General features: G+C 45.2%; 1 protein-coding gene across 7 annotated transcripts in view; it reads left to right on the top strand.

Moving 5' to 3' along the window:
- Positions 1 to 8821: 8821 nt before the first annotated feature.
- The window catches only part of LOC140729106 (amyloid-beta A4 precursor protein-binding family A member 1-like), a 174307-nt gene continuing 165122 nt past the window's right edge, over positions 8822 to 18006 (top strand). For all 7 annotated transcript variants that reach the window (XM_073048511.1, XM_073048512.1, XM_073048504.1 and 4 more), the window contains exon 1: positions 8822 to 9010. The gene's annotated coding sequence lies outside the window, so the exon portion shown is untranslated. The remainder of the gene's footprint in view (positions 9011 to 18006) is intronic.

Here is an 18006-nt window from a genome sequence, read left to right as displayed (position 1 = left end):
ACAACTTGCTCAAATTTCTATCACCTACACACTGGGAACAATTTACAAGAAGCAAATTGACCTACTAACCAACACGTCTCTGAGACGAGGGGAGAAACCGGGACTTCCGGGAGAAACCCACACATTCAGTTAGAAATGGGGTGATCAGTGTTGAGCCCATGATCTTGGGAGCTGTGAGGCAGTGGCTCTACAAGCTGAGCCACTGTCCCTTTGCCCTATTTACATGATGTATGCATGCATTTTTTATTTGCATGAGCTAGCTTTCTTTAAGATCATAATAAAATATTAAAATTAAGGTACAAACAGTAAGACAGCAAGCAAGAGAGTTCAAGACTTATGTCTCAGAAAATACTGGCGCAGTAAATTTTAGCAGCAAATACATTTTAAGCATTGCACTTTTTTTTTAAAGGCACACATCACAAGCTGCAAAGCAATTCTAATACAGTAAAGGTTAAAATTAACATATTGCAGTAACCTGACCAACTGACATCTATTTGATGGCGCTGGGTAGCAGTAATTCCTCTGGGACCCATGAAGTGCTTTCTCCTCTCGGTCCCTGACGTCAGGCCGGGCTGTAGTGCTCAGAGGTGAGGAAGCTGCAGCTGTTGCAGATGACCGAGTTGTTGCTTGGTGTAAACAGACACTAACTGGGCTGATGGAAAGCAGTTCCATCGAGTGACTGAATTACTGAACAGGAGCAGCATGGAGAAATGAAGAGACATTGCAGTGTGCACCTATACAGAGTTATTACTGATAGCATGACTGTACTGTAACAAACATTCCCAACCCACCCCTCCTCCATTTTGCCTCCCAATTCAGAATATGGAATGCAATACCACATGAACATATTTTCAGGAAAGTTAGATAAATATGTAAGGGACCAAGATATGGGAAATGAAGGGAGTGGGAGGATGCTTGTTCCCTCCGCCACAGACCGCTAAACTGAATGTATTTGAAATTCTTTGCACGAAAGAAAATAATACTGCAAACCAAAGCACGGCAGTCCATTAGTGTAAAATAAATGATTTATTAGGGTAGGCAACATTACTCACTGAACAAATCCTGAGGGCACTATAACTGAGGTGGTAAATTTGATACACATTGTCCAGATGATAAATATTCACTCTGTCATTTAAGATCTTTATGCCCAATCTCCTTCACACGCAGAGGGATTTCATTGGTTGTAAAATCACTCAAACCATGGATGGTGCAATAAAGCAGAAGTCTTTTTTTTTCTTTCCTTTGTGATCAGCTGTGGCCTCCCTTGTTCCATGGAAACAAAATCTTTTTCTTGTGCTCCCCCCCTCACTATACCCTTGCATCCCATAGGATTTCTCAAATCTACAGACGGCTCTGCGTTATCCCAAAGGGTATATCTCAGTGACCTTAGAACTTGCTCTCCCCACTAAACTGAGAAGGGGAGGGGGTGGTGGGAGGACAGAGACAGAAGCATCTTTGTAAATTTAATGAAAGCACATATCTCACTGCGGTCATAAAGTGTCCCTCATTGTAATACTCTCCAGTAACGCAGTTGTCAAAGTTACAATCTTAGCATCAGGGATACTGAGGAGTTGAAAATTGATTCGGGAAGGGTCTTGAGGAATCAGTATTAATCAGCACGAAGTAAAAGGCTTAGATATCCTTATGTGAACTGTAACCGTAAGTGAATTTATTTGAACTACAGCATTGCACCAGGTCCCATTTACTCATCACCCCTTCTCTTGCTGAAACCTCCCCTCCATTCACCCTCGCCCCCCCCCCCCCCCATGCAACAGTACAACCGTTTCAGCATTCCTATCCTTGTTTTTCAGTCCCTCCTCGGTCTCTTTATCTCTGTCATCTTCTTTAGCACTAATATTGGCTTCCAGCATCAGATTGTGTGTAATTAAACTTCATTAAAGCTGCTATACAAGTAGAAATGGCTGTTGACAATGAAGATTTCCTCTCCTGTAATATATCCTCTCTCACAAACCAATCAACTTTAGACCCCCCCCCCCCCCCCATTCTACCACCCATCTACACTGGCATAATTCACAGTAATTTACTAACCACTTCTCAGGAACAGAGGAAAAGCATATCCAGGTTAGACCCTGATGCACCATCAATAACTCACTCTGAGACGTAAGAAGCGAGATATCGGCTTTTATTGACTGGAAGAATGAACAACACTACATCCTGGAGAATGAGGCCGGGCTCAGGTCTCAATCGCCTTTATACAGGGGTCTGTGGGAGGAGCCACAGGAGCAGTCAGCAGGGGTCTGTGGGAGGAGCCACAGGAGCAGTCCAGACAGGTATATGTAGTTCACCACATTCACCCCCTCCCCTTTGTTTTAAAAAGAGTCCCCAGGTGGCAAAGTTTCTTACAAGTATATTTACAGGTTAAGTCTATCAGGTGGTCGAATCTGTCGCTGCGATCTACGTAGCTCCGGCTGCGATTGCACAGGTGCCGGAGGTGGTGATTGCATAGGAGATGGAGGTTGTGCTGGTTCCGGCCTAACTGGAGGTGTCAGGGATCCCTCACGTGTGTGCGAGGCGCCCGGAATATACGCGTACGAGATGCCTGGTACATGAGCGTCGTGAGGAGTCTGTGTGGGGCACGGTGTGCGCGATGTCACCTCGGGTACAGGGTTCATAGTTACCGTGGAGTGTACGGGGTAGTGGTCTGCTGCTCCTGCGGGCGCCAGGTCGCGGACAGAGACCGTGTCCTCCCGCCCATCAGGCAAGACCACGTAGGCATACTGGGGGTTAGCATGCAAAAGGTGAACCCTCTCGACCAGCGGGGAGTATTTATTACTCCTCACATGTTTTCGTAGTGGCACTGGCCCCGGGGACGTCAGCCAAACTGGTAGGGTGGTCCCAGTGACAGACTTCCTGGGAAAAGAAAATAGGCGTTCGTGAGGGGTGGCATTGGTGGACGTACACAACAGGGAGCGGATAGAGTGGAGTGCCTCAGGGAGGACCTCCTGCCATCGAGAGACCGGCAACCCTTTTGACTTAAGGGCTAAAAGTGTGGCCTTCCACACTGTGGCATTCTCCCTCTCCACCTGTCCATTCCCCCAGGGATTGTAACTCGTAGTTTGACTAGTAACAATGCTCCTAGCTAGCAGGTACCGGCGCAGCTCGTCACTCATAAAGGAGGACACTCTGTCACTGTGGATATAACAGGTCGCTTCTCGAGCTGGGCAACGGTTTCGAGGATGTTTCTCAAGCCCACAGAAATAACACAGCTTTCGCTTGGTCGGGTTCGGGGAGTGCGTGGAACCACGACTGGCAGCGGCGTTGGCGAATTCGCTCGCGGGAACCGGTGGCGGCGGGGTCGGAGGTGTCCACGGAACCGGCGGGGAATCGCGCGGCTGGACAGCGTCAGCGTTGTGCAGAGCAGCCTCCAGCGTGTCGGCCGTCTCGATCGCTGAGCGTAAGGTAAGATCGGCATTTTCCAGCAGCCACTGGCGCACATACACTGACCTAATTCCTGTAACAAAGGCGTCTCGTACCAAGAGTTCCGCATGCTGTTCCGCCGTGAGAGTTTTGCAGTCACAAGTCCGCACGAGTGCCTGTAGAGCTCGGAGAAATTCGGCGGACGACTCTGCAGGGCGCTGTCTGCGCGTGGCCAAGCGATGTCTGGCGTAGACGGCGTTCACCGGCCGCAGGTACTGTCTTTTGAGGGCATCAAGCGCCCCTTCGTAGGTCGAGAGGTCCCTGATGAATGAATAAACTTTTGGGGCGACTCTCGAGAGGTGAATTCTGTGCCTAATGGCGTGGTCAGTTGCACGAACCTCCTCCAAGTATGATTGGAAGCATGCCAGACCCTCACAAACACGGGGAGAAATTGCAGATTCCACACAGGCAGCACCAGAGGTCAGGGTTGGATACTAGTTACTAAAGGTTTGAGGCAGCAACCTGCTGGACACTGTGTGTCACCATCTGTTATGATATTGATGGATGTGACCAATGGGGCACACACAAGGGAGCATTGTTTTCACATGCTCTGCAGTTAAATGTTCCTTGTGCAGGAAATTGTTTTTTCACTGTAGGTTAAGAATCAACAGTCATCCTAGTTCTGTGCCTTTAAGTTGATCGTAGAGAGGTAAGGTAGCCTGCTGTTTGTCTCCCAGTGTTGATGACTGGGTTCAGACTGTCATGCGAAGCTCAATTAGGTATGGGTTGCCAATTGTTGAAATGGATTAGGATCCTGAGGACAAAGGGGAAAAATGAATCATACGTCTTTCTTTTGGCCAATGAAACATAGTCACCATTTTACCACAGAATTCAGCAGTTTGCTCACAGCAGACTCCCACACATATATGTGATGAGGACAATACCAGGACCCCAGTGAAATCTCCCTCACTCTTCTCCAGTATTCTAGATTTTCCATTAATACTCATACATCATTTTGACATTAGTTTAACACTTCATTCAAAAGCTGTCATCCCGAAAAGTGCGGTAGACCCTGAAATATTACATTGGATGTTTGAGGTCAGACCTTGGAATTGGACTTGAATTCTCATCCTTCTGAGTTCGAGACAAATTTGCTACTGACTGGAGACACAAGAAACAGCTACGCTGGAACCTGGAGCAACAAGCAATCAGCCAAAGGAACTCAGTTGGCCAAACAGCATCCAGGGGAGGAAAGGAATTGTCCGTGTTACAACCTGACATCCTGCCTCAGGACTCAAAACGACAAGAATTCTTTTCCTTCCACAGATGCTAATCAACTTGTCCAGCGGATAGTTTGTTACGCTACCTACTAAGTATTGAGCCCAATGATATCACTATGGGGTTGAAACTACGTAGGGACATAATCAGAGGATTGATCTCCAGTGCACTACCCTTGATTAACTTTAATAACATGTATTCAGAGGTGGGAATATCCAGTGCACTGGGATTGACCTCAGTTTAATTCCAGAGCAAACCTGGACTAAATCCAGTGAGATCAGAGAGGTGTGGTGAACTGTTCAGAGAATCTTGGATTAGTGTTTGATTGGTCTAAGGGTGATCTTAGGAGTTTCTGCAGGTGAGAGATAGATAAACCCACTTTAATTCAGGGTTTGCCTTAGAGTGAGGATCTGTACTGAGGCTTTGGAGATCATGTTGTATTGATTCCTAAGGTGCTTTAATTGATCCCTGGAACTGGGAATGGAGAAGCTCTTTATTAGGTTTTGGATTGACCCCCAAGTATCAAGTTGAATTGGCTATTGTAGGAATTGATCTTCATCTGGGATAGGGTCTTGGATGGATCTACTTCTAGGTGGGATCAGACGTTTGGCACCTACAAGAATCAAATTGGACGCATTGCTAGCTCTGTATGGCCTCTAGGATTTAGGGGTAGTTTAATTTTTGGGAATGTCCAGGAAGAGCATAAACCCCTTAATGATGCATCAGTGGTTACCGAGTTCCTCCCTCATTTTGCGTCTATTGCGTTGGATTTCCAACATCTGCCGAATTTCTCGTGTTTATGATTTGCTGCTCCACTCTTCGAGGGATGCCTACCCTGAAGGAGTTTAAATCTTCTCTTTAACGGGAGTTCAGTGAAACCTCTCTCATTGCTCTCCCTCTGTGATCTGTGCTATCCTCCGACTCTTCAACCATGAACTCACCCAGACTTACTACACAGTATCCTTCCTGGGAACGTCTTCACCACCATCTTGTTCCACATGGCTTCCAGATCCATTTTCAGTTTGGACCCACTGAGGATTCCAGGTACTTAAGTTCAATTGACCACTTCTCCCTCCAAATTCCACGTGCCCCCCTCTCCGCTATACCTGGTGGCCCTGTCCCAGTCTCTGCCACAGCTCCAGGCCTCTCTCTCCTCTGCCTGTTATGGATCTCTTCGACATTTCATGCTCCACCAGATCCATGCCTTCAACCAGCAGTTCTTCACCTTCCTCATGTCCAGTAAGGGATTGGAAAATCACCCATCTCCAGACTGTGGATCCTGCCGGCTCCAATGTTCCTGCTGACTGGATGTCTCTAGACCGGTGACACGATTGTAACCAATCCTGTTTCCAACATCCCTGAGAGGATCCATACTCCACATTCCACTGCCGTCAACACTGGTTCCTACGATCCTGGATGCTTTCCGACTGCAAATTGCACGACCTCTAGCTCCAGCTCAGCCTGTTCCTCCACCACCAACACTTCCAGGCTGAGTCTTCCCTTGTTGCTGCTGGGTTCCTGGGCTCCCCTTCCCCCACTATCACTCTCCATCCCCTGGTCCCTCAGACTCCATGCTTGGGTCTTCGGAGCCTCCATCTTCCTCCTACCCCACCTTCTCTGAACACCCAACCCTTCTCTCAACTCCACCATTTCTCTTCCCACAAACTTGACTGTCTGGTTAGGCCCATTGTCTCTGCCTGCTCCTGCCCCACTTAACTTGTGTGTGTCCTCATTCCTTGACTCTATTCTATCCCCCTTGGTTCAGTCTCACCTACATGCGTGATACTTCACACACTCTCAATCCCCTCAGTAACTTTCAGTTTCCTTGCCCTGACAACCCCATTTGCACCATGGATGTCCAGTCCTTATACACCTCTACCCCCATCAAGGAGGCCTTAAAGCTCTTTGCTTCTTTCTCAATAAAAGAACCAACCAGTTCCCTTCCACCACCACATTTCTCCAACTGATAGAATTGGTCCTCACCCTCAACAAGTTTTCCTTCAGCTCCTTGCACATTCTCCAGACTCAAGGGATAATGTTGGGCACCTGCGTGGGCTCCAGCTATTCCTGCCTTGTCGTTGGCTATGTAGAACAGTCCATGTTCTAAGCCTTCTGCAGTAATGCTCCCTAACACTTCCTCCACTACATTGACGATCGCATTGGTCCTGCTTCATGCACCAATGCAGAGCTTGTCAATTTCATCAACTTTGCCTCTAACTTCAATGCTGCCCTTAGGTTCTCCTGGTCCATTTCTGACACCTCCCTCCCCTTCTCAATCTCACAGTTTCCATCTCTGGAGACAAACTGCCGATCAACATCTTTTGTAAACTTACCGCCCCACGGTTATCTTGACTGTACCTCTTTTCACCCTGTCTCCTGTAAAAATGCCATTGCCTTTTCTCAGTTCCTTTGCTTCCACTGCATCTGTTTCCAGAATGCGGTTTTCCTCTCCAGGTCATTAGAGTTGTCCTCCTTCTTCAAAGGACGGGGTTTCCCTTCCTCCACCATTGATGCTGCCCTCACCCACATCTCCCCCATTTCCCGAATATCTGTGCTCACCCCATCTTCCTGACACCTTAACAGGGATAGAGTTCCAACCTACCAGCCCATGAGCTTCTGTAACCAACACATCATTCTGCACAACATCCACTACCTCCAAAGGGACCCTACCACGTGTTCACCTTCTCTCCCACTCTCCGTTTTCCTCCATGATTCCCTTGTCCATTTGTCCCTTTCCACTAATCTCCCTCCCAGCACTTATCCCTATAAGCACCCAAAGTGTGACACCTGCCCACTCACCTCCTCCCTTACCTCCATTCAGGGCCCCAAACAGTTCTTCCAGGTGAGGCAACACTTCACCTGTGAAGCTGGTGGGGTCATCTGTTGTGTCTGGTGTTCCTGAAGCAGCCCCCTTTGCATTGGTGAGAGCTGTCGTAAATTGGGGGATCACTTCTGTCAAGCACCTCTGCTCCATCCACCAGAAGCGGATCTTCCAGGTGGCCAAACATTTTAATTCCAATTCCAATTCCCATTCCTGTTCCATTATGTTGGTCCATCACCTCTCTTGTGCCAAGATGAGGCCACCACCAAGGTGGAGGAGCAACACCTTATATTCCTTGTGGGTAGCCTCCAACATGATGGCATGAATATCAGTTTCTCCTTCTGGTTAAAAAAAAAATTCCCCTCTTCTTCTATTTCCCACCCCGGCCTCTTAGCTCTTCTCACCTGTCTGTCATGTTTCTGGGTCTCCTCGTCCTTCCCTTTCTACTATGATCCACACTCCTCTCCTATCAGACTCCTTCTTCTCCAGCCCTTTACTTGTCCTACCCACCTGGCTCCACCTATCACCTTCCAACTAGCTTCCTTCCCCTCCTCCCACCTTTTTATTCTGGCTCTTCTGTTTCCTTTCCAGTTGAAGACTGTTTATTCATTTCCATAGATGCTGCCTGACCTGATGGATGCCTCCAACATTTTGTGTGTGTTGCTTTAGATGTTTCTTAGGTTGGACCAACACTTCATATGGAGGATTGGTAGTTGGGGTGGGCCTGCACAGCAGCTAATCTCAGGCCTAGTGGAGGTCCATAATGATAGAAAACCAGGTTCTGTTGAATGATTTTTGCGGTTGAATTAACCCCAAGAAACATCAAGATTGATCCTTTGGTGATAAATTAGCTGCTCAATCACATTCTGTTAAGGTACTGATTGTGTACATCCTTTGTGGGAGGTCAGAGGTTGGACAGACCCTTGAGGAGAGTGGAGGGGGCAGGGATACAAGGAAGGATTGGAAAGGGAGGTGGTCAGGCAAAGAAGTGTCCTGTGGATGAATGGGTGGTTGAACTGGGGAGAATCATCAAAGGTTTGATTAGCCTCAGAGGGTCAATAAATTGATTAACCATCTGAAGCTGTTAAATTGATTAACGGAGTTTCTTTAACTCGGGTTGGTCTGGGTTTGAATTGACCATGGAACGGGAGGGAAGACTTGGACGTGGGTCACGTGCTAGGCTGATCCTTGACATGGGCCAGAGGTCTAATCGGGACCCTGGTCGCGATTGCGCGTTAGCTTCAATGCCGTCGCTCACCTTACCGCCGGCAGTTGTCACAACGCGCGTGCGTGTATCCAATTCAGCCGTCGCCTGCACAGCGCACGCGCATCTTTCCTCGCCAGCCGGCTGCCTGCACCGGGACGACTTCCTGCTGGAGAAGGAACGTCATTCACTGTGCAAAATCTGTGCGTGTCTGTGTATAAGGCGGAGAATCGGCACGCAAAAAAAGGGTTTTGAAGCATTGCAAGCAAAGGTGCAAATTGCACGCAATGCAATCGAATCCAGAGCTTGTGGGGCTTTAGATATCACAGGTAGGTGCAGATAAGATTGTGTTAACACATCTTTGCTGAACGCCCTTTAATTTTTTTTTTCATTTGCAGAATAGGTTTGCGACAGATGCTGAAAGGTGATGTGGGGTTGGAATCTGTATTGCACCCAAAAACATTTATAGCAAAGCAAAAAATCCTGTTACATTGACATTGCATTGGAAGAAATTGTAAAAGCCCAGTCTTTACGTTTTTATCTCCTTGTTAGACAAGGTTATTTATGCACGTCCAGTCTGGTTTACTGCTTCTTATGAATTGTGCAATGATTAGAACATCCAGAATGTGCTTTATCTTATTGTGGCGGATCAGTTTATTGAAGATAGTGCTGCAGTAATGCTTTGTTAGGTTGATGTGGCATCTTGAGGTTAAATTGTCAGGCCTACGGCTGCAAGGGTGAAGCTTCTTAAAATCATCAGTTTGTCTGTGAGTGTGCGTAATTTTTCTGTCTGTGTAGAAGTACGTCCCGGAGAAATGAAACCTTCAACCTAGAGGGTGAAGAAACCGTGGAACATCAGCAACGTTTTACCCACGGTCTAATCCACGTCAACCTGTAACCTGTCCGTCAATCCGCAATATGTACTGGGTGTAGAAATTCGTTTGATTTAATGGGCAAGTGTGCTAAAATGATTTATAAACCAAATATAACTGGCTCAATTGCACTACTACTTCAACAGCAGTGAATAAAGCAATAATCTGAGAGGCAATTGAAAATGTTTTTACAAAATGTAATGACCAGCATAGTGTTAAGAGGCGTTTATTTTTTCCCCCCTCATTTTTCAGTACAAGTTAACCATTGCATTTAATTCCAAGAATGACGTGATTGCATTTGATTCCAAGGAAGGACAATCCCTTTGGCATTGTCAAGGCTAAATGTGCTTCAGAGTTAAATATTTCTTAAGAGCAGTTGCTGTTGTAATGTCGGAATTATGATTGTAGTTTTGTGCACAGCAAGCTCCCACAAATAGCATTGACTGAATAAACTTTATTAGTTCTGCTGATTGAGAGGTAAATATTAGCCAAGGCACCCGGGAAAATCTCTTGTATTTTCCTGTGGCATGGGATTTGTGTTCCCCTGAGCAGACATCTCCAAAAGATGGCAGCTCTGACACCAGCAATACCACATTGGAGGTCAGCCGAAGTTTTTGTACTGAAGTGGGGCTTGAACCCACAACAGTGTGGCTGTGAGGAGAGAGTGCATCCATTGAGCCACAGCTGACACATCAGAAAAGGAGAATTTAAATAGGCGAAGTGCACTTATGAGAATTTCATAGATGCAGTGAATGAGCGATCACCAAAAACAGTTTCTTCCTAGATACCAGTAGACAGGAGGTTGTCTATGTGACCTGGATTACCTCTCTTAACCCCCTGCACTCCCTTTGTGCTGTTGGACTTTTCCAGTCCCTGGTGGGCTGCCATTTCCATAAGAGGGTGTTTGACGACAGCCGGAATTGGAACTTGGTGGCTCAGGTTCAACCTGTGACACCGACCAGGCAAAGGCCTAAGATTGGTAGCATCAATCCCAGGAATTTCCCATGTAAATGTCTTGCGCCAGCAGCAGGGTTTGAGCCCATTCTGGACTTCCTACGACGGATCTGCTCCATCACGAGGCCCTGCAACTCTGTAGCTTCCGTTCCTGGTTCATCCTAACTTCTGCTAAAACCCTCGGCCACTTTTTTTGACTTTCACACATCGCTTCTGGGCTTTTGGCGCAGTATACTGTCTTGTACAACCCCCCCCCCCCCCCCCGACCTGAATGCTGGCTGTTCTGCTTTGGCGATCACAGAAAGTGTTGGCTGAAACCTGGTGAAGTTCACGAGCAACTTCTCAACAGGGGCATCTGAAAATACAGTGACGGTAAAACCTTTTGTACCTGCTAAACTGTTTAAGAAGTATTAATCTTATTTAAATTATGTCCCTTTCCACACACCCACAGTGTAGTTGAATACATTGAAGTTTGCAAATTTCTTTGATCTTTCTCTATCTTCTCTGTGCATCAGCTACAATGCTTTTGAGATTGGAGGACAGTGTAATTTAGTAGAACTACTGCCTCCCAGCACCAGAGCCTTGTATTCAGTCCTGATCTTGGGTGGTGTCCACCTAGATTTTGCACATTGTTCCTGTGAGTTTCCCCTGTGTGCTCTGGTTTCCAAAGATCTGTGGGTCAGGGGGCTAATTGTCCTTTGTAAACTTCCCCTACTATGTAGGTGAGTAGTGGTGGAACCCTTGGGGGGGGGGGAAGGGGAAATTGATGAGAATGTGGGGAGAATTAAATGAAACAAGAATATGATGAATATGATGTACAAGTAGGAGCATGATGGTTGGCATGGGCCAAAAGGCCTGTTTATTTGTAGTTGCCCTCCTTTACTGAGGTCATCCTGCATTTCAGGTAGAACTTGTTTTAATTCAGTTACAAGAGATTGCAGATGCCACAATCTGGAGTCAAAATTCTGGATCCAGGTGTGGGGGACAACCTGTTGTTTGGACGATTTAAACACTGGCCCAGGTAGACTTAAAAAAGGCATGGTGTCGGGACCAGAGGCGAGGGTCACGCTGATTTTGCTTGCTCTTCCGCGATGTTTACACCTCTCGCCATGGTGCTGAGGCTATGAGACTGTTCCGGCTGCTACACACTTCGTGTCTGCGAGCTTTGCAGTGATTTGCCCCGCTGTGTGATGAGCTGAGGCCAAGGCTATGGGGCTGCTCTGGCTGGTTAGGAATTGTCAACATTTTTGGTTGAAACCATGCATCAGAACCTGAAACATCAACAATTCCTTCTTCCTTTGTTCCCACAGCTTGACTCACTGAGTTCCTCCAGCAGTCCATTTATTGCTTTAGTTTTAATCTTTCCTTCAGTTCATCTTCTAAAAAGTTGTTCAACATTTCAACTCTTAAAATCTCTGTACTTCTCCAAATCAGGCCTATTGCCCATCCCTCGACCTTTTAGTATCCGTGCCTTCAGCTGCCAAGGTCTCAGGTCTCAATACCTCTCCCTTTGTCTTCCCCAGCTCTCTCCTCCTCTAAACTTTAACTCTTTGCCCTAAATTCTCTTTGTATCCCTTGGTATCAATGTGGGTTGATTTTTTTTTCTTGTTGATCTTCTGGAGAAAGAGAGAATTTTTACTTAGTTAAATGAACTGTACATTTGCAAATTGTTTTACAGTGAAGAGGACATTTCTTCCTTGTGCTTTTCTTTTTGGTGTTTCTGTAGACTCTTGGGTCTCCTGCTCTTCATTTTTTAATCAGTTTTTGTCATCCAACTAATCTTGACTCATGTTTCCTTGGTGTATTTTGTCAACTCCACAGTCCATCATAATGATGTCACCTTTAGAGCAGCCTCCACGTACATAAACTGCGGGAGGAGCTCAGCAGGCAGGCTTCCACTTGCACGCTTCCCTTTGGGGAGGAGTGGAGAGCTATATAACATAACATATAACAATCACAGCACGGAAACAGGCCATTCCGGCCCTCCTAGTCGGTGCCGAACTCTTAAACTCACCTGGTCCCACCTACCCGCACTCAGCCCATAACCCTCCACTCCTTTCCTGTCCATATACCTATCCAATTTTACCTTAAATGACACAACTGAACTGGCCTCTACTACTTCTACAGGAAGCTCATTCCACACAGAATATATGTCAGGAAGAACGTTCAAAGATGAAGAGCTTGAAATTTTGAACACAAGGCAGAGGGTGTTTAAAAATGCGAGGTGATCGCTGAAGGAGCTCTAAAGTAAAATGGTTGGGTGAGCTAAGGTTTTTGGAAGCTGAGCAGTGAACGGCAAGAATCTGGAACTGATGAGGATCTCAGCAGATCAGTGGAATCGGGGACGGAAATAGATGATAGTACAAATACTAATGTACAACTTCAGCCGTTTTTTGAAAGCGGCTATCTTTTTCTAAAGGCAAACTTGATGTTTCACAAGTTAGGTTGGGTAGTTGTGAGATCGAGGACTGGGTTGCTTGTCTTTGCCATGGGGAAAATGTAGGCCTAAAATGTACAGGTTGGGGGAAGGTGGAAAGTAGGAATGTGGCCAAGAGCTGGAAAAGTGGTTCTGGGAATTAGGCAACCATGTTTGTAAGTGAGAAAGGGAATATATTCCACCACCTGGGCCTTTCACCTCTAGCAAAGACTCCAGTAAATTTCTACAAATGTACTAAGGGGAGCATTCTGACTGATATGTCATGGCCTGGTGCAAAGACTCCAGTGGACAGGATCAAAAAGGTTCAAGCAGGTCCATCATGGGCACAGCCTCCTCATCATCAGGGACATCATCAGAAAGCACCGCCTCAAGAAGGTGGCATTCGTTAAAGGCACTCGCCACCGCCTTGGTTGCCTTTGGGAGGAGGTACGGGACCGTGAAGGTGCATTCTCAACATTTTAGGAACAGCTGCTTCCCTTTCGCTGTCAGGTTTCTGAACAATCCAGGAACGCTCCCTCATTATTTCGCTCCCTGTTTGCACTACTTACTTATTTTTTATATTTATTGTTGTAACTTGTAGCACTTTTTTTTATGTATTGCACTTTACTGCTGCCACAAAACAACAGATTTCACGGCACACGTCAGTGATCTGACTGGTTCCCTTCAAGTAAACACTAGATCAAACATTCCCAAAGCTCCCTCTTTCCTGTCTCTGTCACCCAGCTGACTAATAGTTGCTGATACCACATTGTACATTTTTTTTGGTTGTAAACATGCAATGAAAATAGCAAACTCTTGCAAGCTTCTCACCTTTCTGCTTATCTGGATATCCTGGCTTGTGAAGATATTAATCATACTGTCCTGCTGGCTGGAATGGATAGCTTGTACATCCCAGTCTTCTTTGCAAAGAGTGACTTTCTCTGGGGTCCTTTCATTAGCTTCCCCTCACCCCCATACTTCATCTGCTTATGCAAAGGGGTATGAGGGCATTAATGATAGCAGCAGGAGTCTAGAAGCCTGGACTATTGATCTGAAAACATAGGTTTAAGTCCTATCACTATGGGAGCTGGGAAATTTAAATTCAGCTGATAAAATAAATTTGGAATAGTTGATCTCTGTCACAATGAACATTAAACTACTGGAATTTTGATTGTGGACTTAAAGCATACGACAAGGAACACACACCAGTCTTTATAGAGGGATCAAAAGTGGAGAGAGTGAGCAATTTCAAGTTCCTTGGTGTCAGTATCTCTGAAACCTAACCTTGTCCAAGCATATCAATGTGGCTATAAAGAAGGCAAGACAGCAGCTATATTTCATTAGGAGTTTGAGGAGGTTTGGTTTGTCACATAAAGCACTTGCAAATTTCTACAGATGTACCATACAGAACGTTCTGACTGGTTGCATCACTAACTGATTGGGGGGGGGGGGGTTACTGCATAGGATTGAAGTAAGCTGCAGCAACTTGTAAAATTAGTCAGCTCCATCATGGACACTAGCCTCCGTAGTATCCAAGATACTTTCAAGGAGCGGTGCCTTCATTAAGGACCCCCACCACCCATGACATGCTCTCATTGTTACCATTAGGAAGGAGATACAGAAGCCTGAAGAGACACACTGAATGATTCAGGAACTGCTTCTTCCCCTCTGCCATCCAATTTCTGAATGAGCATTGAACCCATGAACACTACCTCACCTTTTTACTTCTGTTTTTGCACTAATTATTGAACTATTTAATATATATGGTATATCTTATTGTAATTCAGTTTTTGTCATTATTGTACTGCTGCCGCAGAGTTAATAAATTTCACAATACATGCTGGTGATAATAAACCTGATTTGCTGCCTCACATTTCCAGCAATCCTGATCTTAGGTGCTGTCTGTGTGGAGTTTGCACGTGGTGGGTTTTCACCGAGTGCTCCAGTGCCATTCGAGTTTTATTGTCATATGCACAAGTATGTGAATGCACAGATTCAATGGAAAAATAGACACATAGATTCATACAAGTGGCATTCACAAGAAAAACATAAAATCAAATATAAACTTAATGTTTTTACAAGAAGGAAAGCAGAACCAGAGCAAAGAAAATCCATTTTAATGTAAGGTAATCAAAGTGGTCATAGTGTTTCTAAAACTGCTGTGATTAGGATGTCACTGGTTGGTTCAGGAACTGAATGGGCGAAGGGAAGTAACTACTCTTGAACTTAGTGGCATGGGGCTTCAGGTTACCGGACGACCTGCTCTGTGGTAGCTGCAGAAAGATGGCTTGGCCAGATGGTCCAACCACATTGATGTCATGGCTCACCAGTGTCTCTAAGCTAGGGAACGTTGGCACGAACCCGTTGACCCTTGCTAATTTTTGCACTGTTGAAGTTTCTTACCTGGATGCACCAAGATTTGGTTTGGCAACAGCTCTGCCTGTGACTGCAAGAAACAGTTCAGCACATCACAGAACCTAGTCTCCCCTCCATGAACTCTATCTATACTTCTCACTGCCTCAGTAAAGTACACAACAGAATCAAAGACATCACCCATCCTGGACATTCTTCTCCCCTCTCCCAGTGGACAGAAGATACACAAGACTGAAAACACATGCCATCAGGTTCAAGGACAAGCTTCTACCTGCTGTTCTAAGGCAGTTCTCTCGAACGATGAGATGGACTTGATCTCTCAATCTTTTGTTCTGTTCTTGCACCTTATTGTCTGCTTGCACTGCACTTTCCCTGTGGCTATTACACTCCATTCTGCACCCTGTTATTTTACTTGGTACTACCTTAATGCACAGCGTAATGAATTGATCTGTATGAACAGTGTGCAAGTTAAGTTTTTCACTGTATCTCAGTACTATGACCATTGAGAATGTTGACAAGCTGTATTTCCATATCTGGTATGGGAGTACCAGAGCATCGGACCAGAAGTCCCTACAGCGGACTGTGAGAATGGCCAAGAGGATCCATCGGATATTTGTCAGGAGTGTTACGTACGCAGGGTGCTTAGTAGTACTGTATTAAGCATCCCACCCATCCATGCAGCATCCTCTTTGATTTGCTACCATCAGGAGGGAGACTGATGCAATAAGTCAAGAATGGTTGGGATGAGGAAACAGCTTCTTCCCTCAGGCCATTGGGCTTCAGAACTCCCTGTCTCATTGTTTTCAAAGTATCACAGGATAATTTGTTCTGTACTATACAATATTTAATTTATCTACCTTACTTTGTTTATGCCTAATTCATTGGTGGATTTAATTCTTACTTTCCTAAATTAGTGTGTGTTATATGTACTCAGGTGCTTTACACCCTGGTCCAGAGAAAAGTTGTCTCGTTTGATAGTATATAGTTAAATGACAATAAACTTGACAATAATATTCCAATTCCAGTGCTGGGGATGTTTGGCTGTTGACTCGTTGAGGCAGTACTTACTGTAGTTACTATTGATGGTGGGGAAGGATATGCCTGTGATGAATTGAGTCCATTAGTCTCTGCAGCTTCTTGTGTTCCTGTGCATTTGAATTGCAGTACCAGAATAATGCAAACAGTCATAATACTTTCAACAGTACATCTGTAAAACTTTGATGGAGTTTTCACTGACAAGCCAGACCTCCTTGACTGGCAAAGAAAGTAAAGATGTTGGGCATTTTCTTTTGACACAGCCCAGGGCAGTTCATTTGATGTGTTAATATTAAGGAATTTAAAGCTGCTGGCTCTCCATCACTGTTCCCCAATTACACTGGTACGTGTTGACTCTCCTACCCATTCCTGAAGTCAGCCATCAGCTCTTTAGTTTTCCTTGCAGGTACCAAAGCCTTATGGGTAGAAAGGTTGATTGCCCATTGTAAATTACCAACTGTGTTTAGGTGAGAATAGGGATGGAATCCGGGAAGAATAGATTCTACTGATTCTAATGGGCTAAGAGGCCTGTTTCCAATCTGTATGACTTTGTCTTCTGAAGTGGTCACCAGGGCACTCAATTCCAATGGTTTTGGGGATGTGCAGCCCAAGGAAACATTTTATTTGACCCTTTTCCTCTTCAGTATTCCATCTTTCTGCTTAAGTGCATTCACCTCAATCACTCCCAAAATAGTGGTCAGAGTGTGAAACTCACTCCTATGATTTTCTTTCTGAATTCCTGATTGGATTTATTAATGACCATCATGTGCTGATATTTGGACTTCTTCTCTGTCTACCTTATCAAGCCTTTGCACGATTTTACAGATAATAGAAGTCTCTTTAGATCCTGCAAGAGAAGGTAAGATATTGAATGTCAGGCCTTGAATGGGTTTGGGGAATTAGTAATGGAAGATGAGATGGTAGATTAATTAAACAGGTATTTTTTATGAGTCTTCAGTCTTGAACTAACAGAACAAGCTTGAAGTTGGAAAGGAAGAACTTAGGGAAATTACAAGTCAATTGGTTGAGCTTGGCTGACAAGTCTCCAGATACTAGCAAGCTATATCCTGAGGTTTTAACACAAGTAGCTAGTGTGATAATTGATGGCTTTGCTTCAATTTTCCAGAATTCACTAGATTTGGGGAAAGTTCAGTTAGATTGGAAAATAGTGAAAGCAGCTCCTTCATTCAGGAAAGATAGATCATAATCCACACTGGGAAAATATTGGAAGGTATTAAATGTGTTATAGCAGAGAACTTTGTATGATTCAAAGTAAGCAGGCAAAATCAAAATGGGACACGTTTGATCGATTGTACTTTTTTGAAGATATTTGCAGATAATGTGTGCTGCTCCTGGCTTTTCATTGGACAAGGTGACTCACTCAAGGCCTTTGTGGAAAAATTAAACCTCGTGGTATAAAAGGAAAATTGGTTTATTATTGTTACATGTACAGTGAAAATCCATATATTTTCCATGCAATCCAGACAGATCATTTCAAAACACACACAAAGTGCTGGAGGAACTCAGCAAGTTAGGCAGTGTCCGTGGAAATGAACAAACAGTCAACATTTTGGGCGGAGATTCCTCTTCAGGGCACGAAAGGAAGGGGAAAGATGCCAGAGTATAATGGTAGAGGAGGGGAAGGAGGAGAGCTAGAAGGTGATTAGTGAAGCCA

This window comes from Hemitrygon akajei, chromosome 6 (assembly GCF_048418815.1).
Source record: "Hemitrygon akajei chromosome 6, sHemAka1.3, whole genome shotgun sequence".
Classification (NCBI taxonomy): domain Eukaryota; kingdom Metazoa; phylum Chordata; class Chondrichthyes; order Myliobatiformes; family Dasyatidae; genus Hemitrygon; species Hemitrygon akajei.
This window is presented reverse-complemented; position numbering and strand designations above follow the sequence as displayed.